This window comes from Durio zibethinus, chromosome 5 (assembly GCF_047325235.1).
Source record: "Durio zibethinus cultivar Kanyao isolate XHJ-2024 chromosome 5, ASM4732523v1, whole genome shotgun sequence".
Taxonomy (NCBI): Eukaryota; Viridiplantae; Streptophyta; class Magnoliopsida; order Malvales; family Malvaceae; genus Durio; species Durio zibethinus.
The window spans coordinates 880,042-889,817 of record NC_143166.1 but is presented as its reverse complement, the minus strand read 5'-3'; positions in this window follow the sequence as shown (position 1 = coordinate 889,817).

The window sequence follows — 9,776 nt, the reverse complement described above, 5'->3', positions numbered from 1 at the left end:
TTGCAATTAGCCCTTGATGGTGTGAATGGGAAAGGAAAAAGGCAATATTTCACTCATAAAAAGATAGTTTTTTTTATCTGTTTATTGAAAGATAGCATTATAACACGTTTTATTTATTGTATTTTGCTTGTGAAAAATTTAAAGCAAATTATAAATAAAAGATCATCATATCGTTAATAATAATGTGATTTATTATAAAATATTAAAATTTAAATATCAAGGACCTTAACTATTAAAAAAAATCTCTCATTTGGTGTTGTTATATATGTGCGAAGAAATAAATCTTAATTTTTTTATAAAAAAAATGATTAAAATTTAAATTTTATTTTGATAAATAGTGAGATTGATTGTGATAAGATTAAAAAAATAATAAAATTTATTATAATTATGATTAAAATAATAATAATAAATTTAAATTGATTTAATTTTATTAAAATTGATATTTAAATTTAATTAAAAATATAATAAACCAGATCGTATTACAACAAAAACAAGATAAAATTCATAAGGGACTGAGATGTATTAATACTTGAAAATAAATGTTATACAATATTGTCGTTGCTTTGAAAAATTATGATGAAAGATAATATTCCATTCCACTTACCATCTAAATCGTAGTCACAGTGCTGGTGCTTACAATGCGGAATTGTCGGTTGTGATAAAGCAAAGCAAGGCCTCAGAACCACGTCATCAACGATCATACAGCGGACACCTGTTAATTAAAAAAAAAAAAAAAGGGAGAGAAAGGAAACAACGTTTCTGCAAACAAGAACTTTCCGCGCACTTGCGACAAACAACTCATAGCGGAGGGGAGTGAAAGGAAGGGCCCCCGTAAAAATCCTTATCATCATGGAAAACCCAACAGATGGCAGACACTTGTCCGCGGGTACACGTGTCGTTCATCGCTTTAGATATGACCTAAAAAAGGTACTTAGGCGGGAAAATGTCGGCGTGTTGGCCACGTCAGCCGCTTTGGCGGGAAACGGAAGCTACCCTCCACTCATCTTCGCTTGCTTATCCACTTTGCCTGCTTCGTAAACTAATCTCCTCCACATATTTTCATTTTCAGTCAACATGCATGGACGCAACCATCATCATCGTCATCGATCACATTACAAATATAAACTTAATTTAATCCTAGTGGATGGGCCAGATCACATGACTTGTACTGACAAATAAAATCCAATGCAGGTATTCAGTATGGGGCCGTCGTGGTTGCTGGTGACGTGGGACAAGATCTCAATGCCCTTTTTCTTTTTGTTTGGGGGGGTTGAATTTGGGTGGCAGGCATCCATCAACCATTTCATTCACTGCTATGGATGCAAACATGGTCACGTGCCACGACTGCTCCAGTCCAAAGCTCCTGCTCTTTCAATAAACAACGTATTTCCTGCTTTTTGTTCTGTTACCAAGGGCAAGGTTGATCAAGCAAAACTGATTGCTACTACTATATTTTAGTAATTTTTTTTCGCACGCAATGTAACGTATTAGTATTAATTTATTAAAAAAATTAATTTATAATTAATTTGTTATCAAATTATTTATATTTTTAGTAAATTATATGATAACATCTTATTTATCAGATAAATCAAATAATATTATTTTATTAATAAATAATTTTTATAAAAAATATTAATTTTTTTATATATTTATGCTCATTAATAAAATTATAATTCACTAATAACTTAATTAATATTTTTTAAACAAAATACGACTATAATAGTACTATTTAGTTACCTCAGGTGCCACACGAAAAGTCTAACTTGATATACACCAGAGTTGAAACTTGACGTGATTTAGCATAATAATAAATTAATAATAACGATGACAATGAAGATTATTTTCTTTTTCTTTTGGAAAAAAATACATATTAAACTAAACTTTTTTATTTGAGAAAACATATTAAACCAAAACTTTAGTAAATATTCTACCCGATTAATCTGGTTATAAGGGTTATGGGTAGTTTATGAGCTGGACTTGGGTAACACAAGTTTGGCTCTATAGTTCTTAAAGTCGAATCCAAGATCCAACTAGGAGTTATACGACACTTTTTTTTTTAATTTTTCAAGGAATAATTTTTTTTTTAAATTATAGGATGTCAAATGACCTCTTTAACTTTATATATCAAAATCGAATGTAAATCCAATTCACTTGAAAGCTGATAAATAATATAGGGAACCTCAATTAGCATTTGTACTGCATTTTAAACTACAACATCAATGAACAGCCTCTTACCATACAAATGAAGATGTTAACCTCACTTTCTTTTTTCTAGTTGCATGGAAAGGGATGAGCACACTTTAAGCTCATCACCTGTACATGAAGAACCCCCAATTAAGGAATAGGAAATCATCAACAATGAAAAAGGAAAAACACCAAAAATGTTGTTTGTTCGGAAAAGATCTTAATTATTAACCTTGTACCCTTTTTCCAGGACATGGCAAAGTTCTTTTCAACAAGTCTTTGTCTAAAGCCAGTTTGCCCTCCGCATATAATTCGATATTAAGTGACTACCCTCTTTGAAGTTTCATTTTAAAAAGTTCCTCGTTGTCAAGAGAAAGGTTTGTCAGTGAATGGTGCCATTCTAGCTTCATTAGAGATCATTTTGTCGGGGAAGGAGTTAAGTTCACTAAAATTAAATCACCTAGACAAAAGAAAGAATCAATTTTTAGATAATTGCACATAAATTACACTGTTTTTATTAAATTCAACCAACCTCTTAATAGACTTATAAGATAACTAACATAAGTAAAAAACTCAACTAACTAGAGAATGTGAAATATAAAAAATAAAATAGTTAATAGATAATGGTTTAGTTGAGAGATAATCATTGAATCAATCACATATAATAATTAACTACCAACTATATCTTAAAAATTAGGACATTGAGCCAATCGTGAACTAAATTTTGGATCACTTTTCAACATTCCATTTAATTCAAAATCACATACTCCAAGACGTAATTTCAAGTAAAAAAATTTCTCTATTAAAAGTACATTAGTGAAAAGATCTGTTAACTGCTCGTCCGTTCCACAACGCTCTATTTTAATTTTGCCACAACTAAGTTACGAATAAAATAAAGGCAAATATCTATGGGCTTTGTTAAATGTCGAATTCTTTGTCATAGTAATTGTTGACTTGCTATCACAAAAAAGTTTAGTTACTTTATCTTGAACCTGACAAAGATCTGCGAAAAGTCTTCTAATCCAAATTGCTTGATGAGTTTTTGAAGTTGCTACTACATACTTAACTTCTAAAGATAAGAAAGTTGTTGTAGCTTGTTTATTTGAACTTCATGTGATAGCACTTGATCCAATAGTGAAAACACTTATCGAAGTACTCTTTCTATCATCCAATAAACTTGCCCAATCACTATCTATGAATCCATATAATCTGAAATTTGTAATTTGTCAATACCAAATCTCAAAATCACTAGTTCCAGTAATATAGCTAACACTTTTTTTGTCGGTCCAAGATGATATTTTATGGGACTTTGCATAAACTTGAAGATTATGCCAACAGAAAATGTTTTGGTCTAGTATAGGTCAGATAAATCAAACGTCCTACTAAGCTTCTAAAAGTTTTTGTATTAGTCTTTTTCAACCATCTTCAAGTTGTAAGTTCTCATTCATGAGACAGCTAGATTGCAATTGAGCAAATTAAATCTTTTGAGTAAATCCATTGCATAACCTTTGTGAAATGAAAATTCCATCCACACCTAAAAATTAATGCAACAAACCCATGTCTAACATCTTAAATTCTTTCATCATGTTAGATTTAAATTCAACAATAAAATAATATCATCAATATAAAGGCAAACAATTATAAGATTTTTTCTTTCTTTCTTTTTCACATAAATAGTAGGCTCATCCTCACTCTTGGTGAAGCCATTATAACAAAAATTGCTATCAATCTTACTATACCATGCCCATGGCTCTTGTTTTAGCCCGTAAAATGTTATTTTTAGCTTATACATTTTTGTCCCTTTGTCTTTGAACATGAACCTTGAGGTTAACTAACATACACCTTTTCTTTCAAGTTTTCATTTAAAAATGCAAACTTGATATCAAATTGATAAACAGGCTAATAAAGTTGTGCAGCGAAAGCTAAAATAATTTTCACAGTTTCAAATCGAGCAATCGAAAAAAAATTCTTTGAATCAATACCTTGTTGCTGCGAGCATCCTTTCGCCACCAACCAAACTTTGTGCTTTTATATGGTTTCATTAGTATGGTACTTTATTTTAAACACCCATTTGAAGTTAATTGCATTCTTGCCTTTCAGATCTACCACTTCCTATGTTTCATTCTTTTAGATTGCCATCATCTCATTTTGCATTGTATTCTACCATTCTTCTTGGTTTGCTGCTTGTAAAATCTAAAACAAGAAAAGCAAATTGATAAGTTTCATAAATATTTTTTAAATATTTAAACTTTCTTTGAGGTGTTTCATCTGAAAATTCTTCTACATAAGGTAAATTGCTATGTCGTGAGGTTGGAGGTGAGGAGTGCAATGTGGAAGTCAGTGAATAAAAACTGACTGAAGAGTTTGTGGGATTGATTTAACACTTTCATTTGTTGCATTTTTGCTTGGAGTCTCACTTTCATTTAGAATCAAAATTTGAGTTGTCTCGTTTATACCATTCCACTCCCAATTTACCAATTTATATCTTCATCAAAGATAATATTTTTGCCAATAATCACCTTGCTACTAAGAGGATTATATAGACGATATGCTTTGGATTGAGTGCAATATCCCACAAAAACGTATTTTTTAGATTTTTTAAGTTTGTGATGAATCTTATAATACACAACCAAAAATCTTCAAATGGCTCACTATTGGCTTCATACCTCTCTAACCTTCATAAGGTGCCTGTTTGAGGATTATTTTTGTAGGAGAAAGATTTAGCAAGTCAACAGTAGTTGTCATAGTTTTAGCCTAAAAATGATTTGGTAGTCCTCTCACTTGCAACAAGCTTCTAACCATATCCACAATAGTACAATATACCATTTTGCTTTAGAGTGTAGGGTGTAATGAATTCCTTGTGAATGCCATGTTTCTCACAGAAAATGTTAAACTCACTAGGTAAAAATTTTTCTCTTCGATTAATGCAAAGAGTCTTTATGAAAATTTCACTTTGCTTCTTCCCAAAAGCCTTGAATTTTCTAAAACTTTCAAAAATCTTTAACTTATTTGTTAGAAAATAAACCCAACTTATTCGATTACAATCATTAGTAAAGAGCAAAAAATACTTATTCCCATCAAGTAATGTAATTCCCGTAGGCCTACATAGATTGACATGTATAAATTTAAGGCATACTCTCAACGACTGTCCATTTGGAAATGACTTTCTTGTTTATTTTTCATAAATACACCTTTCACATAAATCAAGAGCTCTAATTTGAGTCAATCCAAGAACTATACATTTCTTAAGCCTTTGATATTAAGATGTATATATCGCAGATGCCATAATTTTGATTCATACTTCCTATTAAAAAAAACTATTTTTTCACGATAGAAATTTTAAGTGAAAATATTTTTTTTGTCATATGCATATTCACCATAAGTTGCTCAAATTTATCTTTAATCACACATACTCAATTTTCAAACACAATTGCACATCCACCAGCCATTAGTTGTCAACACTCAACAAGTTATGTGCTAAATTAGGAATAAAGAAAACATAATAAAGTAGTTTTATTTTACCACTACTTACCTCCATTGCATTGGTCTTTTTTTTTCCTTCAACTTGTATATGCTTGTTATCTCCAAGTTTGACTTGTAACTTTCGTAACTCGTCAAGTTTTTTAAACAGAAATCTATTGGGAGTCATATGGTTTGACCACCCACTATCCACAAACTAAACATCATTTGGATCAAACATCATTTAGAACTTTATTAGTAGGAAAATGGGCCATGAATAACTTAATCTTTTTACTTTCTTCTTCCACATAGTTCACTTGGTTCCAACAATTTACCTTACATGCCTAAATTTCTTACAATTGTAAGATTAGACAGCGCTTATGTTTCCTTTGCCTCTTTTGTCTATCAAAATGATTTTTTCTTCTATCTTTGCCACATCCTTTGCCAATGGACACTTTTTTTCTAGGTTTTTCCCCTTCACTTGAAATGCTTTCTTATCAGTCTTCTCTTATGATCTGTTTAGCCTTAACTCATGAGCTTGTAAAGAACCTATTAGTTTATGAAAAGAAAAAATAGATAGATCCTTAAACTCTTCTATTACAATAACTATATGATCAAACTTTATAATTAAGTTTCGTAAAACTTTAAATAATAGTCTCGTCAATAATTTTATCACCGTAAGATCTCATTTGAGTAACAATAAACATTACTCTAGAAAAAAAATCTTGCACTGCTTCTTTACTTGTCATCATTAAAGGTTTAAACTCATATGAGAGAGTTTGGAGTTTTACAGCAATAACCTTTAAAAAGCTTTAAAACTCTTTCTACAAGGTTTACCAAACTTTTTTTGAAGTGTAGAGTGCTACAATCTTAGAGAAAAATATTTAATAGATAAATAATGTTTTGGAATCCTTCATCTTGTTGTCATTCAGCTTTCCTTCATCGTTATCATTTTCATCGTATCTAGTCTCTACAAAATCTCAAATATTTTAAAATTTGAAGAGACTTTTCATCTTGATACTCTAAAAATCGTAATAGTTTTCGTCAAACACGAAAATGAGAGGTTGAGCTATATTTGAACTGTCATTCACTGCCATCATTGACAATTCAACAGATACAAAAAATGAGTAAAGATCTTAAAGCTTTGATACCAAAATTTGTTAGGAAAGAGTAAGTTCGTTGAAATTAAATCATTAAGACAAAAGAAAGAATCAATTTTTTATTAATTGCACATAAATTACACTATTTTTATTAAATTCAACTAGCCTTTTAATAAGCTTACAAGATAATTAACATAAGTAAAAATTTCAACTAACTAGAGAATGTAAAGTATAAAAAATAGAATAATTAACAGATAATGATTTAATGGAGAGATAGTGGTTGAATATTTGAAATCACCTAATCATGCACAAAAACTACTACCAATTATATCCTAAAAATCAAGTCAGTGAGTCTAAATGTGAACTAAATTTTGAATCCCTGTTCAACACATTCAGCCTTGCATAGTATGGTATTTTGATACAAATGTACATTAACCAATAAAAGGCTACATTGACCACATACAAAGGATCAAATTTGATTTCATTGTCCCACCGATGCAGCTTCTGTTTTGGAGAGTAATAATTTGCATGATCCCTAGCGAAAGAAAAAAAAAATGCCTACTTCATTACACAACTCTTCTGTTGGAGCAAGATAGAACCCAAATATACCTACACCAACCATTGTAACCAAAAATAAACCAAAATTCAGCACAGTAGTAATTGAATAACTCAAATCTTCCCATGTGACTTGACTTTATTATCACCTGTCGAATGAGCAGCATATTTTCCAGAACCAACATATGTAGAGGGTGACAGTAAATGGCCTTTTGCCCTCAAGCCACTGGAAGGCCTTGTGAGTTGCTATGGCTTGAGAAAAGCCATAAAGACATTGAGCGTCATACTCCAAAACACCATTGTAATGAACTGCACTTGGGGCAATAGTGTTCAACCCTATTTGTACCTGCAATCCAGAAGCATTTATCTTGTACGTTGATCGTCCCATCTTGTCTTTGTTATGTTCTTGCAGTCCAAGCAACAGATCCAGTTACATTATCACTTGGACACTGCTTGCCTTTTCGAGTTGTGCACTTTCCAGTAAAGAAATTCGAAGCTTCATTCATGTCCATCTAGAGCCCATCAACATGGACAAGTTCATGAAAGCGTCGAATTTCATGATCACCCCGTCATGCAACAGTTTTATGGTTGAGGAAATCTGGGAAATTAACAGCTCCGGGACCACTCTTGAGCCAAGTAGGGCTTATCCTCATACTTGATAAATACGTCATTGGCAATGCCTCTTTGGCATACACCATAACTATCATGTATTGTTGTCAAGCTGTTTTTTCCAATAGAAAATCCATGAGCCATTATAAGGGATGGCTGAACGGGGACTCGCCAAAAAATTTCCTCATCTAAACTTATTACTTTCCTCTCTTATATTACATTTGTGACTTCGCAGTTACTGTCCTATAACTGCGTTAAAAACTAAAGAAAAATTAACTTTATATTGAGATGTCCATGACATAAGCACGTTGCTTCAGCCGGTAAACAATTCATAGATATTTCGCAGTTTCCTTTCAAATCTCGTTTAATCAGCGCGGCATCATTTTGTCTTTGCCTCTCACCATGATCATGCCAGCTCATCTCCCTCTCCTTTTCTATCGCTGTGAAGTGGCATAAACAGTAACATTTTCGAGCCACACCACTAGGCACTGAAAACTTTACGTTATCTTAGGTGAGCACATGCCTATTTTGGAGTCCTCGCTGGTTGTTGGAAGGTCTAAAACTCTAAAATAGCCAGTGGAATGGACCACAATTCGGATAAATCCGCCCAAGATTCGTTGCAAAGATAACTGTAGGCCTCGATATGTGGGTACGTTTCAGGGGCACCAGGGCAGCCGAATGTGCTAAACTAGGCTAGCAGAAATGAATTGGCCCGTTTCTTCAAAATGGACTCGTAAAGCATTGTCACGATTCATCAGATCAGGCCACAACCTGATCTTTATCTTCCAACCAAGGGATCCTCCACCTGACTGAAATGGCACAGCTGAAAGCATTACTTAGCCACAAATTGGCTCCATTGCTAGGCTCAGCTAGGCTCAGCATTTTTTCCCAACAAAATTAAACTTGACATTCACTTTTTGGTCGCATTAGATATCAGTCACTCTTCATGTGCTCAAGCTTAACAAATAGTGACTTGAGAAATTCAAGCACGCAATAACATAAATGAATTTTTTTCAAGATATAGCTTATCTTCGCTTTCTCTCTTTTGTTCAAATTGAAAAAAACTCACCAAAAAAAAAAAAAAAACCTCATAATGAACCTTTGAGTTAGATAAGTGCAGCAGTAGTATTTCATTTACAATCATTATAATATAATTAATCAATCATAATTCAAAATTATATGAGATTCATTAAAATTTTATGTGAAATCTATACAAATATAAATTTTTATTTAATTTTTTTTATTATGATTGAATAATTATAATATTATAGTAAAAAAAATTATAAATAGTATTCTTCCAAATACAACAGAGCAAAACAAACTTGAATTGATTAGCAAGATTAGCAAAGAAATTGCATTGTCATATACATTGGAAATACATATGTTTTAAATATGATTTAAACATATACTATATATATATACATATATAATGTCAATCACTAAACAGAATTGGCCACAATAGAACACAATGCGAAAAGCATATTCCTAGAAAATAAGGTCACCTTTTACTTTGGGAAATAAACGCCATCTTGTAGGAACCTTATTATTCTATAATCTACATTGAAACTTTCAACTCCTGGGAAGCTTCATTAATATTCCAAGTTGCCCTACAATGTCTATCCTCTTTTCTCTTTTTTCACCAAGAGTATTTTTATGTATAGAAAAAGCTTTGACAATCCATGCTGCGAAAGCATAAAAATTCAAACTTCATGTTCTACAACTTGGCACGCTTTTAAAAACATCGGCTTAGATAGTGCTGCCGACAATGGTATTTATTCGACATCATAATCCTATTATTACCTTATTCGTGTATATATTCCATAAAACTTGTTTTCAATATATTCTATCAACTCCACTTATATATACATA